Consider the following 26,160-nt stretch of genomic DNA (forward strand, 5'->3'; position numbering starts at 1 on the left):
CTATGCCTCTGCTTTATAAATCTACTAGCAGCTCCTTCCTTTTTCTTCTTCTGAGCCTGCACACTGGCTGTTCTTTCCATCTTACTTCATGTAACAGCCTCCATAACGAGATGCTTGAGATCCTTGAGGGCAGGGACATATTTTCTTCAACTTATGTCCCCGGTGCCTAGAACAATGCTCTGCTCTTAGTAGGCATGCAGCAAATGTTTGTTGAATGAATTCATGAATGAATAAATTCTAATATGAATGACTGGGTGTCACTCAGCTTAAAAGTGATGAAGCAGTTGGGATTCCCACTCAATACCATTCCTTTATTCAACAAATTTTTTTTTTTTTTTTTTTTTTTTGGCTGCACAGTATGTGGATCCTATTTCCCTGACCAGAGATTAAACCCGTGCCCAAAGTGGAAGCAGGGAGTCTTAACAACTGGACCACCAGGGAAGTCCTATTTAACAAATTATTTATTAAGCTTTTATTATAAGCCAGGTATGGGGCTAGGTGCTGGCTATATGGCACAGAACAAAATGAACAGAATCCCTGCCCTCCTGAAGCTTATATGTTATCTGGTATCAAAATTCATGTCTTTTGCAAGTACACCAAACTCTATAGCAATGAACTTCACTACAGTCTATTTAAAGTGTCATGAAGCTGCCAGGATAACATGATGCATATTTCAGGGATGGAAAGTAAGGTTCAAATTCTAAGTGTGGCAGGAATTCAGAAAAAACCAAGTGTTAGGTGTGAGGTGGGATTTGATAGGCCCTTAAAGACTTTTTTTTTTTTGGCCATACGGCTTGCAGGATCCTAGTTCCCCAACCAGGGATTGAACTCGGGGCCCTGGCAGGGATAGCACTGAGTCCAAACCACTGGACCGACAGGGAATTCCCTTATTAAAAAGGAAGGAGAGTAGAGAACATAGGAACAATGCAAGTATTGATAGAAAGAAGCATAGCACATTTATGGGCACAAGAAGTCTGGATTCTGGATATTGAATGGGAAGATCAAGGGTTCTCTAATTGGAGTGGGGTATCTCTAAGGTATGAGGAGTTTTAAGAAAATCAATTCACAGATCCTCAACTTCCAAGTGTTCTCTTTACCAAAGCTGCTTTCTTCCTTCACAGTTCCACCTCCTCTACTTGCAGTGGCAAGCAAGGTTCACCACTCACCCATCCAGTATCTTTTAGGAGTGGACAATCCAGAGGGGTCAAATTCCTGAAACACTAAACATAGCAACGATTCGAAATGCTAGTGTAGGACTGTGGGTGCTGAGAAAGTGAATGGCTCAAAAGTCAGACAAAAAATTCCTTTCGTTTTCAAGTCAGCAGGTTTCCAAATCTTTGCTTTCAAAACTTGGAAGGAGGGGCTTCGCTGGTGGCTCAGTGGTTAAGAATCTGTCTGCCAATGCAGGGTCACAGGTGCGAGCCCTGGTCCGGGAAGATCCCACATGCCGTGGAGCAACTAAGCCCGTGCACCACAACTACTCAGCCTGTGCTCTAGAGCCCGTGAGCGCCCACGTGCCTAGAGCCCATGCTCCGTGACAAGAGAAGGCACCGCAATGAGAAGCCCACACACCGCAAGGAAGAGTAGCCCCCGCTCACTGCAACTAGAGAAAGTCCGCGCGCAGCAACGAAGACCCAACGCAGCCAAAAATAAATAAAAATTTTTTAAAAAATGAAGTATAATTAATTTACAATGTTGTATTACTTTCAGGTGTACAGCAAAGTGATTCAGTTATATATATTCTTTTTCAGATTATTTTCCATTATAGGTTATTACAAGATATTGAATATAGTTCCCTGTGCTACACAGTAGGTTTATCTATTTGTTCATGTATTTTTTAAATACATTTATTTATTTATTTTTATTTATTTATCTTTGGCTGCACTGGGTCTTCGTTGCTGTCCATGGGGTTTCTCTAGCTGCGGCGAGCAGGGGCTAGTGTTTGTTGCGGTGCGTGGGCTTCTCATTGCGGTGTCTTCTCTTGTTGCGGAGCACAGGCTCTAGGCATGTGGGCTTCAGTAGTTGCAGCACGCAGGCTCAGTAGTTGTGGTGCTCGGGCTTAGCTGCTCCGCGGCACGTGGGATCTTCCCGGACCAGGGCTCACACCCATGTCCCCTGTATTGGCAGGTGGATTCTTAACCACTGCGCCACCAGGGAAGCCCTGTTCATGTATTTTTAAGATGGATGATGGTGAACATCAAATCTCTATGGGTTCTGAGTCTTAGTCAATACATTTAAAAGGGTAATATAGTAGTTTTATATTAAAATATTAATGTTTATAAAATAGTAGAAATTACATCCATACTCTGCAACTACTAAGTTTTAAACTAATATGAAATATATTAGATGTCACCTTAAAAATGTACAAGGAGCTGCATTAGTTCTTATATATTCTTTTAGAGGTAGCGGGGCAAAAATTTTGAGGACTACTAACTATGAGGTAGAATGAGGCCTGATTAGAGACATTCTTGGAAGCCAGGTAGTGTTTAAACTTGAGGTGGCAAGCTAATTCCTAAGTCTTGGTTTCCTCATCTGTAAATGGGGTCCATTCCAGGCTTTTTAACATTCTATGATGGGACACAGGAGGTATTGCTGGTTGCAGTGTGACAGTGAAAGGAAGCTCACCCTGAATCCACATCAGGACTGGCATGAGAAGCTGTCGGTCTGGTGGGACATTATCGGGTGCAGAAGAAGATATTTTGCCATCTTTTTTTTTTTTTTTTTTTTTGCGGTACGCGGGCCTCTCACTGCTGTGGCCTCTCTTGTTGCGGAGCACAGGCTCCGGACGCGCAGGCTCAGTGGCCATGGCTCATGGGCCCAGCCGCTCCCACGGCATGTGGGATCTTCCCGGATCGGGACACAAACCCACGTCCCCTGCATCGGCAGGTGGACTCTCAACCACTACACCACCAGGGAAGCCCTGCAGTCTTTTAATTCCAGGGTTATAAAAGAACTCCTTTGTCCTTACAAACATCCTGGACAAAGGAGAGTGTATCCAGTCTCTGATACCTTCATAGATCCCTATAAGCTCTGGGGGCCATGTGGAAAATACAGCCACTGTGGCCCCAGGTCACCCGTGAGGGTTGGGGAGGTTGGGCAACTGGCTGGAATGCAAGTGGTTTGTTGCAAACTGTTGCCAGGATATGCAAGGCGCCTCTTCCTCAAGACCAGTGTCTATCCAGGCCAAAGAGGTGCCAGCTGAAAGTTGCCTCTCTGGCCCCTGCTGTAGGTGAGAGGGTGAGGAAGAGGAACGCTGAGGAGGCCGTTCTCAGGAGGCTAAGGAGGCCTCCACCTGCTGGCTGGAGCTTGAAATGGCTGTGGAGGAGACCGGATCTAATTCAAAGCTGGTCTAGCCTTATTCTACACTGTAAGTTATTGTTCAGTTACACTGTAATTGGGCATCCGAGCAGGTTTTGGTAGCTGAGCTCTCTGGCTGGTCTGAAAAGGGTTGCAGAGGCTTGGCAGGGACCAACTTTTCCCACTGTGAGCTGTGCCTGTGGGCAAATCTAGTCAAAATGAAGATTTGGGGAAGCTGTGTTAGTCTGTTTTAGATTCAAGTAACAGAAACTAACTGATTTAAGTTTAAAATATATGTATAGGGCTTCCCTGGTGGCGCAGTGGTTGGGAGTCCGGCTGCCGATGCAGGGGACACGGGTTCGTGCCCGGCCCGGGAAGATCCCACATGCCGCGGAGCGGCTAGGCCCGTGAGCCATGGCCGCTGAGCCTGCGCGTCCAGAGCCTGTGCTCCGCAATGGGAGAGGCCACAGAAGTGAGAGGCCCGCGTACCGCAAAAATAAAAATAAAATAAAATATATGTACATATTTTTATATATCCGTTTAATATGAAAATGAAATGAGCTGAAAAATGTAGTATTTTAACAGTGCTCCCAGAATTTCTTTTAGGGAAGGAGCTGTCTTTATTAGGGGAAATGAGACTTTTAGGGAGGAGAAAGTGAAATCTCTAGGGCATGAGTGTTGGCAGGAACTCTAGCAATGAAGAGATGTGCCTGGAAAGCGGGAAGGATTTGTTTTCTCTCTGGAGAGAATGGGATAGAGGAGAGAATGGTGGGGCAGGGAGGAGAGGTAGTAATTTGGGAAAAGACCAGGCTCTAAGGAGTGAACAGCCAGTCAGAAAACCTCAACGCCGCCAGTGCAGAAAGGACTTTAAAAAAATGTCAGCTGTGTGAGTTTAAACTGTTTGCAATGCATCACGTGACCCTTCCCCAGGGCCCAGAGCATCATAACATCTATACCCATGAATGTTTTGTGTGGGAAGAAGTGTGGGCAGTCCTCAGGAAGGGCTGAGTTTCATCTCTACATTTCTGAACTGTGTGACTGCGACAGCCTGGCAGAAGCTGGAGCCTGGAGGCAGAGAGATTTAGGAGAATATAAATCCCTGAGAAATTTGCAGAAATCTTAGGGATGGCTTTGACTTCCACAATCCATTTTTTCTTCCATCTCAAAGGCAAGGAGGTTGACATCTGAATTACAAAAGTACTGCGCCGGGAATTCCCTGTCAGTCCAGTGGTTAGGACTCTGCCACTGCAGGGGTTATGGTCCCTGGTAGGGGAATTAAGATCCCCACATGCTGCAGCAAAAAAAAAAAAGTACTGCACATTCATTTCAAAAAGTAGAAAAAAAAGAAGCAGAAAGAAAAAAAAAAGCACTCGTAGTTCTACTATCCAGATATCTAGGAGTGTAGGAGAGGGGGAGAGGTAATCTTTATTTTAAAGATGATGGAAAGGAGGAAGTTACCCATTGATCATACACCAATACCCATTGATCAAGTTTTGTTCATTGCCAGATGGCAAACCCATCTTCTTCTCCCATACTGCCCTCCAGCTGCTGGGTACCTTTTTATGGTATATCTGAAGGTTGGAATAACACGTCTCCTCCAGGGCCTAAAGACTGGGTTAAGAAGCGAGAACAGAATTTTCTACAACAGTAAGGAGGGTGCTCCCCATTTAGGTGGGCAAGTGTATTAGATAAATAGGAAGATAGGTAAGAAATCCAGAACCATAAATTTCTAGTTGCAGAAGCCTCTTGAGGGAGCAAGGCCCTTTTGTGAAAATTACAGGGAGCACAGTCTTTTCCAGTGGAATTTGGATATCCAGGTTCTAACCTCAGCATTGCTTCTCACTGCAAGTCACGCACCTTTTCTGGGACAGTGTCTTCACTGGAAGTTTGAGGAGACTGTACGAGATGATCTCTAAGTTCCCTTCCAGCTTTAAATTCTCTTTTGTGATACTTGCCAGACTTGCTTTACTGGCCCTGGAGCTTCCTCCCCAGCTCCTCCTTGAGCTGCTGCGCCCTCGTCCCGCACCAGAGGACGCTGCAGGCGGGCCCGGGTCAGCGTGTGGGTGGGCGGAGTGGCAGAATCAGGGGCGACTCTAGGAGGCGCGGTGATTGGCCGCGACCGGGGCGGAAGGGGGCGTGGAGAGGGGAGGGGAGGAGCTGCGCGGTGACGTCACTCTTGTGGGGCGGGGCCCGGCGGCGCAGCGTGTGACGCCGCGGCCGCCGCGGCCGCCGCGGATCTGGGGATTAATGGGAAAAGTTTTGGCAGGAGCCGAAGGATCCTACGGAGCCTGCGGGACGGCGGCGGTGGCGCGGAGGGCAGCCAGAACAGGTCAGTCCGGGTCCGGGGAAGCGGGTAGGCAAGCAGCGGAGGGAAGCAGCGGGCCCGGGCTGAGGCGGGCAACGCGGCTGGGGCGGAAGGCCCGGCGGGGAGTGGAGTGGGGAGAGTCGCAGGGGTCGGCTGACGGAGCGGCTGCCGCTTCCTGTCGCTCTGGCCCGGGCGGGTCGCGGTCGTCCGTTGCTCTCCTGGCACCCCGCCCCGCTTCTCCTGCTCCCCCAGCCTTTGGACGCCTATCAATATTTGAGCCCGAACCACAGGCCTCCCCCCAACCCCCAGACTCTGTGCCCCCTTTTGGGCCTCGTGTCTCCGTCTCCTCCCACTTCTGTGTTCTGAGAGCCCCATCCCAGGCTCTAGGTCCTCTCCCACTACCCACCCTTGTCTCTGATCTCTTCTTTCATATCTTCTCTGGTGTCCTCAAATTCATTGCCCTCTCTACCCAGGGTCTCCTTGGAGATCTTCTCTGTCCCCCTCGTTATCCTTGTCTCCTGTCTTCGTCCTCCCAACCTTGACCTGTGTCTTCTCTTTTCCCATCCCTGTTCTCTCCTTCCCGCGTTGCCTGGCCCCTCTCAGTATCACCACCCCCCCCACCATCTTCCTCGCGGTGTTACCGGGCTTTTTCAGCCCGTGCCTGCAATCCCTGTCTACCTAAGCCCCTCCTACCCAGGTTCCCCCCAGAAGCCCTGTTTTTGCCCCACTCTCTGATTTCTTTCCAATCAGCCATGCCCTCTGCATTCCTGTCATCCACCTCCCCTTCCTTCCCAGTTCCTTGCCTCTGCTTCTGGGAGAAGCATTAGCTGCAGACACTACTTTGCTTTCCCATGACCCGCAGTTGAGATACCTGTGGAGTGGGCGTGTGGGTGTTCAGCCCCTGATTGAAGTAAGGCGCTGAATGTCTGAGGTAAATAGCAGGTAATGTTTGTGTGGGAGAATTTACTGGGGTGTTGCATCAGGGATAGTGTCCAATTTGTAGACCATTCTTCCAATCTCAGCTTTCGTACTTCCCCTTTATGGGTCTGTTGACTTCCAGGAACCTTTGAGGAGAGACCAGCCGCTGAATTGGGTGTATGCCAGGGATAGCTGGAGGCCTCATCCAACTCTTTTCCCCTTCCAGGAAACAGGGCTTTGTGGCTTTACACTCTGGATATACTGTACATCTTTAAACCATGATACCTCAGCCTATCTCTGCCCTGATTCCCACCCTCTACCCTATGCCCTATCTCAGAGAGCTAAGAGAAGTCTCCAGAATCTATGCCCCAGAGAATGCCTGTGGTCCTCTACCTTTTCCTCTGTACTGGCTCCAAAACATTTTTTTTCCTGTTTGAGTTTTTAAATAGATTGCCAGCTTGATAGCCCTGGGGCTGGCAGGTAGCTGTCCCTTTTACTTATTGGTGACTCGAACCACCTGCTGATTTTTCCCTCACGCATCTCTGAATGTGTCTGGGGCTTCTGATGTTGATAACTGAGCAGGTTCTCTTGAAGGTTCTTCTCCCTCTGTTTTCCTTGGGAGCTTCATTTCCTGTGGCTCTAAGAGAGAGAGGCTGACACTGAAGTCCTGTTCCCTTTGCCCAGGCGTAGCCAGTCAGTATCTGCCTGGACAGGTTGTGGGGCTGCATTAGGAAGATGGTGTCAGGAACTTGAGTTGCTTCCAGTCACAGAGATCATCCTCTTTGTGGCTAGAGAACCCACCACCTTCACGGTGCTTCTGGATCTTTAACCTTCTTGCCAGACTGAAAGTTCTTTACAGGTGCGTTCAATTTGAGCTCCTTTATTTGGCGTTGGTCCCCTAGAGAGATCTTCAGGAAATAACATATCCTATATTTCTGCCCAATCTGATTTTGGAGGATTCTGAAAGCGTGACCCACTCTCAGTTCAGAAATGAAGGCCTGTTGTTTCACCGGGCTCCAGGTTTCTAGGTCTCCTCTTTTGAGGATCGTGCTCTCTGTCTTTGAGCCAGAATTGGACAGAATTGGCAGCCTTCAGGAACTGTGGTGGAGAGCCAACTGAAACAACCAGACCAGACTTTACAGTTTTGGAACCCTCTTGTGCACAGACCCTTTTCTGTGAAAGGAGTAGGGTTGTGGATGGCTGAGCCAGTGCCCTCTCCACTAACCCTTTGAGTCCTCTCCCAAGCAGCACTTGGGCGGTGGGGGGAATAGGGCAGACTGGACCAAAAGGGGTTCCTTGTTCCAATGGAAAACATCCCTTTGGGGCTTTAATGGGTCATTCTGATGAAGTTGGGGTTGTGTATTTGGTGGTGATTTAGTCCAGCCTGTGGCTCCCCAGGACTTTACCTGACTCTTTGGAGCCGTTTGCTACTCCTCTGTCTGCTTACCCATTGATAGCGCTCTCTACTGAGGCAGCAGGTGAGAAGGGCTTGAGAGGATGTCAGGCCCAGGCCTTGGAGAGCAGCTTGTTCACCAGAAGCTCTGGCCAGATAGCTTCTTGCAGTTTGTCCACCGCGTCATCTTCCATGTGGGTAGTCATGATCATCAATTACCAAGTGCCCATTCGGTGACGTTGGCAGAGCTGGGTCAGCCTGCCTCTCTTTTTCAAAGGGGTGGGCAGACAGGCCCCTGACATTATCCTACAGATGGTGTAGCCCATTAAGTCCTTAGTTTAACGAACCGCTCGTTTGTTTGGCTGCCTTTCTCCTTGCTTTCCTCCTCCTTTGGTGTGTGCCTCCACCCACTCAGGAAGAATTGCCCTCACTCAGCCTTCCAGCCTCACCTGTGGTCCCTCAGACCCCATCCCCCAGGGCCTGGTGAGAGGACAGCCATTGTCGGGCACTGGCCTGGGAAGCTGGTAGGCCTCTTCCTTGGATAGAATGCAGATGTCCTGGCTGTTGTGCAAGCTGTCCTCAGGGCCCATGGCTCCTGGCATGTCCTGGGATGGCACAGCTTCTCTCCGGAGGGGCTGGCCCTGTCGCTTCTAAAGGCTTCAGCTGTAGTCTGTCACCAAATACAGAGGCCCACCTCTTAGGGTGTTACCTGCGGACTGGGAAGCTAAACTACAGGCCCTCCTCTGTGCCTTTGGATCCAGAGCGAGGAGCCACTTGCAGCTGAGTTCTGTGGTGTCAGGAGAGCTAGGCACTTGCTTGAGCCTGGCAGGGAGGAAATGGCCCCTTGTATCAGGTTTCAGATATGTGGGTCTTCTTCCTTGGCATATGGTTCTTGGCCTTCACAGCTCAGAGGCTGGTGATTAGGGTGTGACTCCAGTGCCGTCTCTACTGGGCTTTGGTCAAAGAATCAAGCATGACTCAGGGCGTCTGCATTTAGGAGCTGCCACCTGTGGGGGGGTGTTGGGCTCCGGCTTCTTCTTCACCTTGCCAGCTCTTCCTGCCCCATGCTGATAGAATCAGCAAAGCCGGTGTCTGCTTACTTGGAAGTAAGCAGACTACTTCCAGGGTTGGGAAATATTTGCTGACTCAGGCTCAGAATCACAACATCTGGGGCGGTGGGGGGAGCGGGGGTGAGGGACAGAGGAGGAGCCAGCTTGCCTTAGGAGCACTCTCTGAGCCCTGATGTTTAATTATAATGTATCAGAGCTGCTTTTCTGACCCCTGGTGCCTCTCAGCTAAAGATGTTGGCTTTCTTTCTATCCTGCAGCGTTGCATGGTGTTTTGGGGTATGCACGTGGTACTCACGCAGTGGCTTCTGTTCACCGACAGATGAGGACAGATGCACCAAAGAGGTAATCCCATTTTCCTTACCCAGGGGCCTCTGACAACTGACGGACACATCTCAGATGAAATGGTTTCACTAGCGCTGAGTCCCAGATCCCAGGAGCCTGTCACTGCATCTGGTACTTGCACATAGTGGGAACTTACTAAATAATTATTGATTCTATGGCTTATGTGGTTTTTTTTGAGGAGCATTAAGATTTTCACCTTTACACCCACTGAAACATAGACTCCACAAGGGCGGGGACTTATTTTGTGTCCTGTTGTGTCTAGGACAGTGTCTGGCACAGAGGAGATGCTAAGTATTTGTTGAATGAATAAATGTACAGGGGCTTCCCTGGTGGCGCAGTGGTTGAGAGTCCGCCTGCCGATGCAGGGGACACAGGTTCGTGCCCCGGTCCGGGAAGATCCCACATGCCGCGGAGTGGCTGGGCCTGTGAGCCATGGCCGCTGAGCCTGCGCGTCCGGAGCCTGTGCTCCGCAGCAGGAGAGGCCACAGCAGTGAGAGGCCCGCGTACCGCAAAATAAAAAAAAATAAAAAATAAAGAAAGAAATGTACAAACTTTCTTCTCTGCCCATATTATTTGGGTGCCAGGCCACAAAGATAGTGTCCATCTTTTTCTTTCATTTAAATAACAAATGTTTTGGGGTGCCTGCTATGTGCCAGGTACATTACGAGGCACTTGGAAAATGATGACAGTGAAAAACCAGATTCTGTCCCTGTCTCATGGGTCTGTAGTTTGCTGGCATGTATGAGAGAGTGCTGGGCATGATACACGGAATTGTTTCTTCCATCTCTGCTGGGATATCGGGTCCTCACGAGAGTCAGAACAATGCTCTGTGCTTTGCATTGCTGTTTCCCTGTTTGCTCTCAGGATGCCTGGCAGGTTTTGTAAACTCTCGGAAGGGGAGCTCCAGGGAATTTGATGTTCGTTGTCCCAACTATCTGGGAAGCCAGGCCATGGTGGGGTCCCTGCTGGGGGCCAGGGGAAACGTGGGGCTCCTCTCTGATTTGTTTTAGTCTCTGAAGCTCAGTGGTTCTACTAGCTGTTTATGGGCTTCACTTCCCTTTCTCTGCCTTTAACACCCCGTGAGTTTTCCTGTTGCCAAACAGGGTGCTGAGCCCATGTGTCTGTCAGTCTGCAGGGGTCGCGTTGTTTGTGGATCTTGCAGGAAGGCCTGAGGCGGGGGCCCCTCCTGTTCTGAAACCCATACCAAGTTCTTTCCTCTGAAGGAAATGTGAAGGCGGAAGAAGGAGGGTTTGGGAGGCTTCTGAGGTTCTCTGAGAGGAGACGAGAGAGAAGTTCTCCCTGAGTAGGGAGAGCTGCTGCATGGACTCGATTCGCTTTGTCGTTTGTTTGAGCAGCAGCTAGCCACAGTGGCACCTATTGTCCATGTCCAGGGTCGGTTGTCCTGTCCATCCCTTAGCTTTGAGCTCCCAGCCCCAGCTAGAAGTTTTCTTTCTTAGTTTCCACTGGCAAAGATGAGGCTGTAGCTTTATCAGATTTTTTCAGTGTTAATCTCAAAAAACTGGTGTTGTCATCTTAGTCTTTCCCATCTGAGGCACTTTTGTGGGCCAGGTGCTGTGACAGATGGTTTCAGACATAGTCCTTGGCTGTCCCCATGGCCCAAGTGAGTGAAACCTAGTTGGTGAGAGAAGATATATGCACAGAAATATTTTTTAGACATTAGAGACTCAGTGGGTACTAAAAGCATGGTGCTGTACAAGGATACTCATTTATAGGAGCAAGTCATCCCTGAGGATTGGCTTTGTTCCTGAAGAAACTGGGTGTCAGATTGGCCACCTTGAAAGAAACCCCGTTTATTTTGAAGTCAACTTTATGCTCTTAAAAACTGTTAAGGGGGCTTCCCTGGAGGCACAGTGGTTAAGCATCCGCCTGCCAATGCAGGGGACACGGGTTCAAGCCCTGGTCCGGGAAGATGCCACATGCCACGGAGCAGCAAAGCGGGTGTGCCACAACTACTGAGCCTGTGCTCTAGAGCCCGAGAGCCACAACTACTGAGCCCGCACGCCTAAAGCCCATGTTCTGCAACAAGAGAAGCCACTGCAATGAGAAGCCCGCTCACCGCAACAAAGAGTAACCCCCACTCACCGCAAGTAGAGAAAGCCCGCACGCAGCAACGAAGACCCAACGCAGCCAAAAATAAAAAAATTTGTTTAAAAAAACTATTAAACAAAAAAATTGTTAAGGACCTCAAGAACTTTTGTTTACTGTATTAGAAATTAAAACTGAGGCAGTTTTAAAAATTACAAATTTATGAATTCATTTGATATAATAATAAATCCATTACATTTATCATAAATGACATTTTTAATGAAAAATAGCTATTTTCCAAAACAAAAATGTTGAGAGGAGTGACATTGTTTTACATTTTTGCTAATGTCTGGTTTAATAGAAGAGAACTGGATTCTCATAACTGTTTCTGTGTTCAGTCTCTCTCTCTTTTTTTTTTTTTTTGCGGTACATGGGCCTCTCACTGTCGTGGCCTCTCCCGTTGCGGAGCACAGGCTCCGGACGCGCAGGCTTAGCGGCCATGGCTCACGGGCCCAGCCGCTCCGCGGCATGTGGGATCTTCCCAGACTGGGGCACGAACCCGTGTCCCCTGCATCGGCAGGCGGACTCTCAACCACTGCGCCACCAGGGAAACCCTGTGTTCAGTCTCTTTAAGTACATTGTTTTAGCTGAAGGATATGAAGAAAATCTGGCTGCACACAGATATGTAATTGAGAAGGAGAGGGATATTTTAGTAGCTTTTGCAGATAATTGTGGATATTTTTCTTTGTTACTATACCAAAACTGGATGAGTGGTAGTTTCTTAAAGGTTAGTTGGAATGTGGAGTCTGAAATCTTATCAACAAACTTTTCATACTTTGTGACATTATAATCCATTGGCCCATCCGGCACTTTGAATGGATCTTTTACTTTGAATTGGTCATTGGGAAATAATTGGTTTACTGAGTTATATAGACCTAAATGTTGACATGCTTCATTTTACAATGTCAGTAAATCATACTAAGACCACTGCTCTCATCAGAAAAGCCTTCAAGTACTGGGAAGCTGTGAAGCTCACAACAGTGGATACAAGTTTTCCATAATTTGAATTTTCTCTTGAAAGCTTGCTTTTTATTGTTTGTAACATACTGTCAGTTTCTTTTCTTGAAGTGACAGTCTCACTTCATTCATTTCCAAGAGAAAGTTTGTCAAATACCCAATCTAAATAATCATAATTAATTTGTCTATTATTCTTTTCTTTCAAGTAAAAAAGGTGTTTCATGAAAAAAATGGCTAGTTTAGCTTGCAACTCAAACAATTGCGAAATTGCTTTTTCTTGAAACAATCATGGAACTCCTGTTTGTTTTGTTACATAGGATATTTAAAAGACATGTACTCCGGGGACTTCCTTGGTGGTCCAGTGGTTAAGACTCTGGGCTTCCACTGCAGGGGGCACAGGTTTAATCCCTGGTTGGAAAACTAAGATCCCATATGCTGTGTGGCGTGGCCTGCAAAAAATAAATAAATAAAATAAAAATAAAAGACATGTATTCAAGGGTCATGATTTAATAAAGTTAGTTTTTATTGGCTCATCTAGGACATCCTTTTTTTTTTTTTTTTTTTCTTCTGTACGCGGGCCTCTCACTGCTGTGGCCTCTCCTGTTGCGGAGCACAGGCTCCAGACACACAGGCTCAGCGGCCATGGCTCACGGGCCCAGCCGCTCCGGGGCATGTGGGATCTTCCCGGACCAGGGCACGAACCCATGTCCCCTGCATCAGCAGGCGGACTCTCAACCACTGCGCCACCAGGGAAGCCCCTAGGACATTCTTAAGTGGAATTGGCACTTTATTATTTTTAATGATTCTGTGGGTTGACTGGGCTCAGCTGGGCAGTTCTCACTTGGGGTCTTTCATGTTGCTGTAGTCAAGTAGAGGCCAGGGCAGGAGTCATCTGAAGGCTCAGCTGGGCTGGTTGTCCACACTGGCTCCCTCACATGGCTGGCACTGATGCTGGCTGTTGACTAGGGTACCCTACATGTGGGCTCTCCATGTGCCTTGTGCCTCTCACAGCATGGCAGCTGTTCTGAGCAGAAATATCCCAAGAGTGAGTGTATTGAGAGATCCAGGCATAAATAGCAAGGTTTCTTATGGCCTAATCTTGGAAGTCACACAATGTCACTTTGTGTTTTCTTGGTCATAGGACCGGCTCAGATTCAGGAGAGGGCTACATAAGGGTATGAACAACAAGAGGCATGGTTCACTGGGAGGGAGAGAGACCTCCTTGGAGACCAGCTACTACTTCTTTTTAGCATCCCTTACGTGAGGTAACCTGGCCTGTATATGAATACTTCCAGGAGAAAAGTGTTTTCTCACAATTTCCATTCCTGGAAACCACTGTTAGGAAATTCGTAGTAGGTTGATAGAAGCCATTTAATGCCAGGTGAGGGAATTTATACTCTGTGTTCCTTGGGCAGTGGGTAGCCGTTGATGGTTTTAGAGCAAGGACTGATTATGTTAATAGTGCAAAAAGGTGGATTAAATGGAGAAAGAATGAAGGTAGAGAGGTTAGGTAGGAGATTACTGCAGTAGTCTAAGTATGAGGAAATTCTTCCTCGTATATAATCTGAGTTCCTCTGGTTGCTGTTAAAATTAATTGATTTTGAACTGTCAGCCATACTGATTAAGTACCCAGAGCATGGGTGGAGTAACACACACACGCACGCACACACGCGTTATTTAGGGATGCTGATACACCAGAGGGCTCACAAAAATAAAAGGGCTCACAAAAATTAAAAGGCAACTAAATTTAGGTTTTATTGTCAAGACACATTAAAAAGTCAATCATAATTTATCAAATAAAAAGTAGGAAAAATAAAGCTTCTTGTAACACCACTGGCAGTGTTTCAAAAACACTTCAGTTTCAGTATCATAGACCATGAGGAAGTGAGGAGAAGAGTGAGAAGAAAGAGGGGGACAAATGAAAGGATGGTGGGGAGAGGGATAAAGAGGAGGAAAGAAGGGGATCGAGGGGGAAAACAGCAAAAAGAGTGATGGAGGATGAGGCTGGAGGAGCCGCTTGAGACCCAACAAAGCCTCTGCTCTCCGTGGGTCTCCAGCCTTAGCGTGGGGCTGGCTGCTTCTGCGGTTCCCGGGGCCCTGGCTGCCAGGTTTTAGCACCTCGTCCTCCTGCCTTGTCTCTGTGACTCTTCTCTGTCTGAAAAGATGCCTGGGGAAGCGCAGGAGCTGCGTTGGTGTTGGGCAGACCTGGGTGTGACTCTTAGCGCTCAGTGAGTGGGGTCATGACTTAGAGATCTAGGCACCTCGGTAAGTGCTGGTTTCATGGAGCCGAGGCTCTGGGGGTGCTGAGCTCAGGAGGAAGTGCCTTCCTGCACTGGTTCCCTCCCTGGTTGACACCGGGCCATGGCACTGGAAGCCCAGCCTAAGCACGGGAGTCTTCATCTGCTGCTCGACAGTTCCTGGGGTTCCAGGCAGTGCGTTGCCCTTCTTTTTCTTTCAAGCCCCATCTGCAAAGCCTGACTTCTCCCGGGCCTTGGCGTCATCTCTGCAGCTCTCCCGAGACCATTACTGAATTATCCACAGCTCATAGCCACTCAGCTTCGAAAGAGTTCTCCCATGGGGAGGGTCCTGAAGGGAGAGGCTCCCAGGTGTTATGGGGAAACGACCTCATGTTTAAGTTCATTTCTATATTATTATATTGATAGGTACCTAAAAACAGATTTTCATTTCTTTCATTTGTGATCTGCTGTAACTCTTTGATCCTCGTCACTGCTTTTGGCACTTCCCTCATCCAAGAATTGTGACCTCAGCGGCGTGGAGTTTCTTGGTCACCGCTCTAATGGAAGTACAAGCCAGCTTTGCTCTCCCGGTGGCAGCAGGAGCCAGGCAGGCTGCCCTGCAGACACAGTCGTCTGCAGGCCCACTCGCCTGATAAACAGGCTGTCCTTGAACTTGCCAGAACCCAGAGATCACTGATCATTCCTTTTTCCAAACAAGCACGCAACCCAGATGGGTTCTCAGAACCCTCCACCCCAGGCAGGTCTCATGGGAAAAAGCTTACCTGCCATCCCTGAACCCGAGCTTGTTCGTCTGACCCACACCATTTCTTTGCAGCTTCCCCTCCTTAAAAGCCTTCAGGACAGTCCAGAGATCCTGCTGGGTTCCCCTTGACCCTCAGCATGTGCATCCTGGGATGAATTTCTGAGTGGTCCATTGGGGACATCGGGTTGGAGAAGAGAAAACTACCCTTCTCTTCTAAGGAGGCCCTCCAAGGACCAAAATGCTCAGTTGCATGAAAATAACTCCCCACTCCCTAGTTACAGCTAAAGAAAGACTCTGGCCCAGGACCTTGCCGAGACTCCCGATCTGACTCTTCTTTCCAATGGACCAGAGGTCTGAACTGTGTTTCTCCCAAACTCTTGGTGCCTGTCTTTCGTGGTGGTGGACTGGGTAGTGGCCCCCAAAGATATCCAGGCCATAATCCCTGGACCCTGTGGATGCTGCCTTGTATGGCAAAATGGACTTTGCAGATGCAACTAAGTTAAGGAACTTGAGGTGGGGAGATTATCCTGGATTATCCTAGTGGGCCCTAAGTGCAATCACAATTGTCCTTTGAAGAGGGAGGCAAAGGGAGATCTGATACAGAAGAAGGCAGAGTGGCTACTGCAGCAAGGTCTGCTGGCTCTGAAGATGGGGGAAGAGGCCAAGGAATGCAAGGAATGCAGCTCTGTACGCTGGAAAAGGCAAGGATACAAGTGCTCCCCTAGAACCTCTGGAGGAAGTGCGGCCCTGCCAATACCTTGATTTTGGTCCAGTGAAACTAATTTTGGATTTTTGACCTTCAGAATTCTAAGAGGATAAGTGTTTTGTTTTAAGCCACTAAGTTTGTGGTAATTTGTTACAGTGGCAACAGGAAACTACTACAGGGGTCATCCGTCTCCAAGCACAGGGGGTGACTTGGCTGATCCTTGTTCTTATTTTAAGGCAGTCTTAGAGCATCCTTTTCATGGCAGTTGGAGATTCTAGGTCCAGACTTTCTGCAAACTAATATTTAAGACAATATGCTCTCTGGGGGAACCTTTTCGGGAGTTCTTGGGAGCAAAAGAGAAGGCCTCAGATAGCATCTGCTCCTTGCTTTTGGAGCTCCCCCACACCTTCACTCAGATGGTAATAGTTTCTTTCAGATTGTTGAGGATCCAGGATTAGCTTAAATCTGACTCCATCTTTCTCTCCACTCTCCTTCCTTCCATTCATTCAGTGGGTATTTATTGGGTACCTCCTACATGCTAGGCTCTGTTCTAGGCACTAGGGATGTAGGAATGAACAAAGCAGATAAACAGATCTCCTGCTCTCATGGTAGTTGTGCTGGGGAAGGGGGAGGGAGCCAGAATTAAGTAAATAGCATGTCAGATGGTGAGAAATGCTGTATGGAAAAACAAAGTAGGAAAGAGGTCGTGGCAGTTTTATTTATTTATAAAAATTTTTATTTAGTTATTTACTTTTGGCCGTGTTGGGTCTTCATTGCTGCGCGCAGGCTTTCTCTAGTTGTGGTGAATGGGGGCTGCGCTTCGTTGCGGTGCGCGGACTTCTCATTGCGGTGGCTTCTCTTGTTGTGGCTCACAGGCTCTAGGCATGCGGGCTTCAGTAGTTGTGGCGCACAGGCTTAGTTGCTCCGCGGCTCGTGGCATCTTCCTGGACCCGGGCTTGAACCCGTGTCCCCTACATTGGCAGGCGGGTTCTTAACCACTGTGCCACCAGGGGAGTCCAGTGGCAGTTTTAAATAGAGGGCTTGAGGAAGGCCTAGCTGAGAAGGTTATATTTGAGCTGAAAGAGGAGAGTGAGCCACGTGTGGGAAGAATCTTAAGAGGCAGAGGGAAAGCAAGTGCAAAGGCCCTGAGGCAGGAACATGGCTGGTGGGTTGGAGGAAGAGTCAGGAAGTCAGGTGGCTGGAGCAGTGAGGGAGGAAGAGAATGGGAGATGAGGTCAGAAACACGATTGGGGGCCAGATCGCCATTGACCCTGAAATACTGTAAAATCTCTCTACATGGCCCATCCTTCCTTCTTCCCTCCCTCCCTTGCTTCCTTTCTTCCTTCCTTCCTTCCCCTCTCCCTCCTTCCCTCCCTCCTCTCACCACCTTTCTGCCTTTATGTTTGTGTTCATCAGTTCCTTTCTGTAGAATGTTTATCACATGGTACCTATGGGGTATCAGCAGATAAACATAGGCAGCTTAAAACATTAGAAGAGGGGGAAAAAAGCACCCTCCTTTTTCTGATAATAAAAGCAGTTCCACTGTCAGTGCAGGTATGGAGCTGTGTGCCTAGAAAGACAGCTCTGGGGTGGTTTCTGGGGGTCCTCACTTCCCTCCCCCTCCTCCTCAGCCCCATGAGGATCTCAAGGCCTCAAGGCTGCCCCTGCCCACCGTCTACCCAGTGTGGAGCCCACCGTTGGCCACCTAGAATGCTTTCTTAACAGCCCCCTCATCTCCCTGCCCTTCCTTGCCCGGAGCAGCACGACAGCCTGGCTTCATCCCTACACTCAGCCAGGTGCCTGGGGGCTGCCCGAGAAAGGAGGAGCACGTGAACCGGTGCCCCTGCACGTTTATGCCCGTCACCTAGGCTCCCAGCATTCACAGGCCCCCCCACGTCCCTGAGCCACTGATTCTCTCGTTCCTGGGAGTGGCCATTCCAAACCTCAGGACTCTTCCTCTTCTAGGTCCTCACAGTGTGGCTGGGATTTCTAAGAAACAGATTTCAAAAGGTCAAGTAAGTCCAGCTTGAAAAGTCACTCTCCCTGGATAGTGACCCCATGACAGTTCCGGTGCTCTGGCAAGCTTCCAGAATGATACTTTGTCAGCTTCACTGTCATCTAGGGGCCAGGTACAGATTGTCTCCATGGATTAAATCCTCCATGCCTGTGTCTCCGATTTTATAGTTCGTCCTAGGTGACTCTGTCCAGAGCTTGTTTTAAATAATGGCACCAAATAGATTGTCATTGAAAACATGAAAAATCTTTGGTAATAAACAAAAGGACCAATAATAATTTCGATCTCCCAAGTGAAAATCACTAGGTAAATAAATCCCCAAACTGCAGACTGCATCCAATCAACACTGTATTAATCTAGCCCTGCTTATATTCTATTATAGTGTGATTCCTGTGACTTCTTTTTGGCCTCTTAACACCCCAGTGTATTTACAGCACCTACTTACAGTTTGCCTTTCATAATCCTTGCAGTGTGTCACCTTTTAGAAAAATATTTTGTCTGTTTTCTAGCCCATTCCCTGATCCAGGTAGCATGTCTGCACTCAGGCCCAGGCCTGCCTCTGTCCCCGGCAAGCCTAGGGTGGCCTCGTCCTCTGCACTACCAGGACCCTGTGTTTTGGACTCACTTTTCTATCTCCAGCCTGGCACCATGTAGATAACCACGGAGTACCTCTCACGAGCTGGTTCCAGCTCTCCCAGGGCTTCTGCCCATGTGCTGCTTCCTCTCTGCAGACTGAAGCCTGAACCTTGCCTTCCTTTCTGCTTCCTGCTTCCATCTTGAGAAAGAACCAGTCCATCCATCCTATGTTCTCTATGAGTCAGAGACCTTGCTGAGTCACAGGGTAGCAGCCTGCCTTTCAGGGTCACGTCCTCAGTCCTGAGGGGTGTTCATTAGCCACCATCAAAGTTCTCCCTAGAAACTGGCTCCTTGAGGGGCAAGTACCTTACGCAGAGAGGCTCACCAAGCGCTTGTTGGATGGAAGGGTGGCTAGATGGCCAGCCTAAGTGACCCTCTTCCCACAGAGTGGCCCTGGCACTAGCCTACCCCAGAGCCGTCTGGGAAGTTGTTTCATGGGGAGCAGTCAGAAAGCTGATGTGTTCCCTCTAGGACCCCTTCCCCAGTTGTTGCCCCTCCCTTTGGTTGAGGCTCAGTGGAGACAACTGAGATTTTTGGCTTTGGCAGTTTTTCTCAATTGCCTCCTTCTCCGTGCTTCCTCCACTGGGGGTCTAGTAAGGCTCCCTTCTCACACTTCTCTCTGGCTTGGCACCTGCCATGGTATATTATGGTGGAGTTACTGCCTGCATGCTAGCTTCCGACATTGGACTGTGGCTTCTTCAGGAGCTGGGCTCACCTGTATCTAATCCCCTTTCCATTCCCCAGCAGAAGTCAGTAGACACCAGTAGCTGAGTAGAATATGGCTCTCATGTGTTGAATGCACTGTGCTAATCACTTTACATGCATCACTGTTTAATCCACACACCCTGAGAGGTAGGAATCATAGTACCCCTTCCACAGATGAGAATGCTAAGGCTCAGACTGGTTAGGAAAGTTGCCTGAAGCTGCACAGCTAATACGTGACAGAGCTAAGATTTGAACCCAGGTGAGTGAAGCCCGCTTCTTTGATCGCCATATAGCAGGGCCTCCCCACAAAGGGGTGGCTAGCCGAATCCAGTTCTTCCAGCTTCCAAAGTACCTGCCTGACTGGCCAGACTAACGTTGGCTTCAGAGAACACTCCCTGCTTTCAAGCACAGCGGAGTCTCTTGTTGGCCACTGGGCAGAAGCAAAGTGTTGGCAGGCTTTGGGACCCCCTGCAGAGCCTCATTCCAGGTCAGCGGGCAGAGGAGGCCCTGAGCATGACTGTGCTTAGTGGCTCCCTGGATCTGCTCCAAGGCAGTGAGCAAACCCCCTAGAACCGTAAGAAATAACCAGCCAACTGGTGGGCCAGGCATGTAGGGTGAGAGGGACTTGTAGAAGCAGAAAACAATCACTGCTCCAAGTGATTAATCAGCCCGCTTCCAGCCTGGTGAAGGGAGAGGAGAAAGAGAAGATGGCCCAGGTGTGCACATATAGAGAGAAGGGGGGAAGGGAAATTGCCTTTATTCAGATTCTCCCTTGGGCCAGGCGTTACCCCATGGAGGAGCTCACTTGCCCTCACACCAGCCTGCAAGATGTGGGTATTGAATGAGGAGGTATAGGATCAGAGTTGAACAGTTTGCTCAAGTCACACAACTGACAAATGATGGAGCTGGGGTTGAGCCCTTTGGAGCCCTTGTTCTTCTCAACTCAGTGACTGTGCTCTCCCTGCTCATGTCCCCTTAGCCTGGGCTTTCCAGGCATGTACGAATGGGTGCAAGTAGGCATCCTCAGGCTGTGAGCAGAGGCAGTAGGAGAGTCGGGGCTCTTGGCACCTGTCCTGTTCAGACAGGCCCTACCTAGACCAGCAGGACTTACTGGGCTGAAACCAGCAGTGGCATTACTTTTTTCTCCTTTCTTGTACCTTGTCATCCCTGCGTTATTTTTGGAGAGCTGTATTTATTTCTGCTCCCACTTCCTCACTGGAGGCAGGGGTTGGGGTGCAGAGAAGGTATTGGGAATCTGAAGAGGTAAGCATAAGGGACATCTCAGTGGGGGCCTTGCCTGGGCTCTGGGGGTGGTTAGGGCCTCTCCTCCGCCCAGCTGTAGGTGCAGGGGCCCTGTGTCAGGATTGTGGAGACCTGGGAAACTCTCTTTTCTGGGATGTGGATCTGGCGCTTGAGCACAAGAATTTCCCTGTGTGTGGTTTTTAATTTATTTTAAAATGTTTTAATTATATAAATAATAGTTATTCATTATAGACAGTTGGAAAATACAGATAAGCCCTGAGAAGAAAATAAGTCATACGCCCAAGCACCTGAGGTCAATTAATCCATGACAAAGGAGGCAAGAATGTACAGTGGAGCAGAGACAATCTCTTCAACAAGCAGTGTTGGGAAAACCGGACAGCCACATGTAAAACAATGAGATTAGAACATTCACTCACACCATATACAAAAATAAACTCAAAATGGTTTAAGGACCTAAATGTAAGACCTGAAATCATAAAACTTATAGAAGAGAACATAGGCAGAATATACTTTGACATCAATCATACCAGTATGTTTTTGGAATAGTCTCCTAAGACAAAAAAAAATAATAATAAAAGCAAGAATAAACAAACAGGGCCTAATTAAACAGCAGAGGAAACCATCAACAAAATGAAAATATAACCTATGGAATGGGAGAAAATATTTGCAAATGATATGACTGACAAGGGTTAATACCCAGAATATATAAACAGCACATACACCTCAATATCAAAAAACAAACAACCCAATCAAAAAATGGGCAGAAGACCTGAATAGACATTTTTCTAAAGAAGACATACAGATGGCTAACAGGCACATGAGAAGATGCTCAACATCGCTGATTATTAGAGAAATGCAAATCAAACTACAATGAGATGTCACCTCACACCTGTCAGAATGGCTGTCATTAAAAAGTCTACAAATAACAAATGTTGGAGAGGAGGTGGAGAAAAGGGAATCTTCCTGCACTGTTGGTGGGAGTGTAAATTGGTGCAGCCACTGTGGAAAACAGTATGGAGGTTCTTCAAAAAACTAAAAATAGAACTACCACATGATCCAGCAATTCCACTCCTGAGAATATATCCAGAAAAGACAAAAGCACTAATTCAAAAAGATACATGCACCTCAATATTCATAGCAGCATTGTTTACAATAGCCAAAACATGGAAGTGCCCATCAACAGAGACATAAGTGCCCATCAGCAGACAAATGGATTAAGAAGAATGGTATACATTTACAATGGAATATTACCCAGCCATAAAAAAGAATGAAATTCTTCCATTTGGAGCAATGCGGATGGACCTAGAGAATCTTATACTTCGTGAAATAAGTCAGACAGAGAAAGACAGATACTGTGGGACATAACTTATGTTTGGAATCTGAAAAATAATACAAATGAATGTATATGCAGAACAGAAACAGACTCACAGGCACAGAAGACAAATTTGTAGTTACCAAATGGAAGAAGGAAGGGAGGAAGGACAAATTAGGGGTATGGGACTAAAAGATACAAACTACTGTGTATAAAATAGATAAGCAACAAGGGTATATTGTATAGCATGGGGAATTATAGCCATTATCTTGTAATAAATTATAATGGAATATAATCTGTAAAAATACTGAATCACTGTGCTGTACACACGAAACTAGTATAATATTGTAAATCAGCTATACTTCAATTAAAAAAATAAATTTTAAAAGTCATACATAGGGAATTCCCTGGCAGTCCAGTGGTTAGGACTCGGCGCTTTCACTGCCATGGCATGGGCTCAATCCCTGGTCGGGAAACTAAGATCCTGCAAGCCACGTGGCATGGCCAAAAAAAAAAATCATACGTAATCAATGCCATCTATAAGCGACTGCTATAAATTTTAATCTGTGTTCATTCATTCATTTATCTATCAATTAATTGATTATTATTTTTGGGTGAAGAATGTGGATAACAATCTCACAAGCCAAGGACTGTGTTCTTTTAGATTTTAGTATGACTGTGTATACCTATTCTTTTTTCTTTCAAAAATGGTTATTTTTTAGTTTTGTGATCTGCCTTTCCCATTTTTCAGGTGGTTTCATTATGTCTCTGTTTACTCTCTGACCTTCCTTGCCTTTTGTGAGTGAGCAAAGAAAGGCATTTTGCCCAAAGGGAGGCATTTGGGAAGAGCCATCTGGTTATTTCTTGGTGTAGTTGCTTAAAGCGTGGACGGCAGAGAGGTGCATGAAGTGTGTGTCTGCCTCTCCCCATCCATGTTTCTCGCTACCTATCTTCCATCTGCTCTCCCTACCCACCCCTCTGCCTTTTTTTTCCTTCCATACAAACCCAGGAAAGGATACTGCCTCCAGTCTGAAGGTTTCTTTTCATGGCTTTTAGAGAAAAACCTCTCAGGAGCTCAGAAAAAAAGGTACACAGAGTGGAGACGGGAAAGGTCATGCCTAAGCTGGGGTGGGGTCTTGGGAAGAGTGACCAAGAGGAGGGCCCAGGTCCCTGGCTCTGTCTTGAAGCAGTGAGAAGAAACTGGGTGTTAGGTTTGTGGGGGATAGCAGGTGGCTGTGGGGCCTTCTTGCAGAGACAGCAACCAAGATGACCAGGAGGAGGCCTGGAGATTATATAAGGGGCCCAGATAAAGGTCGGAAATAGGGGACGAGGAATTGTGTCTTGACAGGACACTCTCCTCCACCCAGGCCCTGCTCTTTCCATGAACCTCTGCTGGTCTGCTTTCCCTACCTGGCCGTGGCCAGGCCAGGTGGTTTGACAGGTCTGGCAGACCCGGCCACCATGTCCTACTGACACCTCTGTGCCAGCAGCTGCTCCACGGCCCCTCCCTGGCCAGTAGGTAGGGATCTGCGCATGTAGTCAGGCATGGGGAAGATGTTCCCATCACCCTTAGAATTGGCAGCTCAGATTCCATTCTAGAAAAACAGCTCAGAACCAGGGAGAAAATGGAAGCTGGGGTGGTCTGGGAGGAACAAGCGATGCCTCCCCTTTACTTCTTACTGAATAAATGGGGTCTCTGGCCGTAGGTGAGGAGAAGGCCTCTGAGCCCTGAGGATGAGTGAAACTTGGCATCTCAGCTTTTTTCTGGGCTACTCTGGTCTGCACACAGGCTGGTGTTTCATGGCGGGGCCAGGAATCCATGCTTATGAACAGGATGATTTCCATAAGCTGTGTGTTCCTCAGTGGATCATACTTGTTTTCCTGTGGATCCCAGTCCTGGTGAGACCCGGCAGCCACCCGCTGGGCTGCAGAGCAGGGTAGCTTCCTGTGGGGCCCCTCGAAGCCTGCACTGCTCCTCTCCCTTCCTCCACTCCTGAGCTATAATTAAGTTCCTATATGAAACCGTATCCCTCAGCTGACACACACTTGTAACCACAGTCCTGGTCACTGGGCAGCTCCTCTGGGGTGACTCCAGGGTCTGGTGTCTCAGCCTCCAGACAGTCTTGGGTAGGTCTGAGTAGGTGGTGGGAACCCACCAGGAGAGGCGTGGGTCCAGTGAGGCAGGATCAGGCCTTGCCCAAGAGGCAGAAAGTGGGGAGTCAAGGGGGAGATGAAGGGCTGGTGAGCAGCCAGAGTGCAGGGCACACAGAGGTGGAGGCCAGGACAGGCAGCCTTGCAGAGCAGGAGGGCATGGACAGGGCCAAGGTTCTGAGTCACCGAGCCACGAGGCAGAATGTAATCAATCTGTTTTATTTTATACTCTGCATATTTCTGTAGTATTGTAAAATTGAGATATACTTCCCATAATGTAAAATTCATCACTTTAAAGTATACACTTTAGTGGTTTTTGGTAGATGTACCGTGTCGTACAATCATTGCCACTATCTAATTCCATAACATTTCCATCACCCCCAAGCAAACCCTGTACCTATTAGTACTTAGTCCTAATACCATCTTCCCCTCATTGATTCCCTGGCAACCACTAATCTACTATCCTTCTCTGTGGATTTCCCTATTTTGGACATTTCCTATAAATGGAATCATACAATATGTGGTCTTTTGTATCTGGCTTCTTTCACTTAACATAATATTTTCAAGGTTCATCCATGCTGTAACATGTAATGGTACTTCATTCCTTTTTATGGCTGAATAATATTCCTTTGTATCATTTGGGTTGTTTCCATTTTTTTGGCTTCTATGGACACTCATTTACAGACTCTTGTGTAGACATATGCTTTAAGTTCTTTTGGGATTATACATAGGAGTAGAATTGCAGGGTCATGGTAACTTTCTGTTTAATATTTTGAGGAACTACCAAACTGTTTTCCAAAGTGCCTGCATCATGCCCTCACTCACTTATTGTTTGTTTGTTTGTTTGTGTATTATGTTTATTGGCTGTTTATTTATTTTTAATTATAAAATATATATAACATAAAATTTGCCATTTTAACCTTTTTTTTTTTGCGGTACGTGGGCCTCTCACTGTTGTGCCCTCTCCCGTTGCGGAGCACAAGCTCCAGATGTGCAGGCTCAGCGGCCATGGCTCACGGGCCCAGCCGCTCCGCGGCATGTAGGATCTTCCCGGACCGGGGCACGAACCCGTGTCCCCTGCATCGGCAGGTGGACTCTCACCACTGCGCCACCAGGGAAGCCCTAACCATTTTTTAAATGTACATTTCAGTGGCATTAAGTACCCTCACATTGTTGTACAGCCATCACCACATCCATCTCCAGAACGTTTTTTCATCTTGCAAAACTGGGAATTCCCTGGTGGTCCAGTGGTTAGGACTCTGTGCTTTCAATGCCAGGGGCCCGGGTTCAGTCCCTGGTTGGGGAACTAAGATCCTGCAAGCTGCGTGGTGCAGCCAAAAAAAAGAAGAGAAAAGAAAAAAAAAGACCATCTTGCAAAAATGAAACCGTACCCATGCTTGCTTCGGCAGCACATACACTAAAATTGGAATGATACAGAGAAGATTAGCATGGCTCCTGCGCAAGGATGACACGCAAATCCATGAAGCGTTCCATATTTTTAAGATGATACAAATGGAGAGATATTACCATGTTCTTGGATTGGAAGAATCAACATTGTGAAAATGACTCTACTACCCAAAGCAATCTACAGATTCAATGCAATCCTTATCAAACTCCCAATGGCATTTTTCACAGAACTAGAACAAAAAATTTCAGAATTTGTATGGAAACACAAAAGACCCAAATAGCCAAAGCAATCTTGAGAAAGAAAAACGGAGCTGGAGGAATCAGGCTCCCTGACTTCAGACTATACTACAAAGCTACAGTAGTCAAGACAGTGTGGTGCTGGCACAAGGGCAGAAATATAGATCAATGGAACGGGATAGAAAGCCCAGAGATGGACCCACACACATGTGGTCACTTTACCTTTGGTAAAGGAGATAAGAATATACAATGGAGGAAGGACAGCCTCTTGAATAAGTGGTGCTGGGAAAATTGGACAGCTGTATGCAAAAGAATGAAATTAGCACACTCCCTAACACCAT

At 47.8% G+C, this 26,160-nt stretch overlaps 1 protein-coding gene and 1 non-coding gene across 3 annotated transcripts in view; both read left to right on the forward strand.

Moving 5' to 3' along the window:
• Positions 1–5,480: 5,480 nt before the first annotated feature.
• The window catches only part of PPARD (peroxisome proliferator activated receptor delta), a 77,016-nt gene continuing 56,336 nt past the window's right edge, over positions 5,481–26,160 (forward strand). For both annotated transcript variants that reach the window (XM_004267688.4, XM_049715992.1), the window contains exons 1-2: positions 5,481–5,626; positions 9,241–9,325. The gene's annotated coding sequence lies outside the window, so the exon portion shown is untranslated. The remainder of the gene's footprint in view (positions 5,627–9,240; positions 9,326–26,160) is intronic.
• LOC125960333 (U6 spliceosomal RNA) lies at positions 25,569–25,675 on the forward strand. The gene has a single exon (XR_007469928.1). It is a non-coding gene; the product is annotated as a U6 spliceosomal RNA (small nuclear RNA).

Source organism: Orcinus orca, chromosome 10 (assembly GCF_937001465.1).
Source record: "Orcinus orca chromosome 10, mOrcOrc1.1, whole genome shotgun sequence".
NCBI classification, from domain to species: domain Eukaryota; kingdom Metazoa; phylum Chordata; class Mammalia; order Artiodactyla; family Delphinidae; genus Orcinus; species Orcinus orca.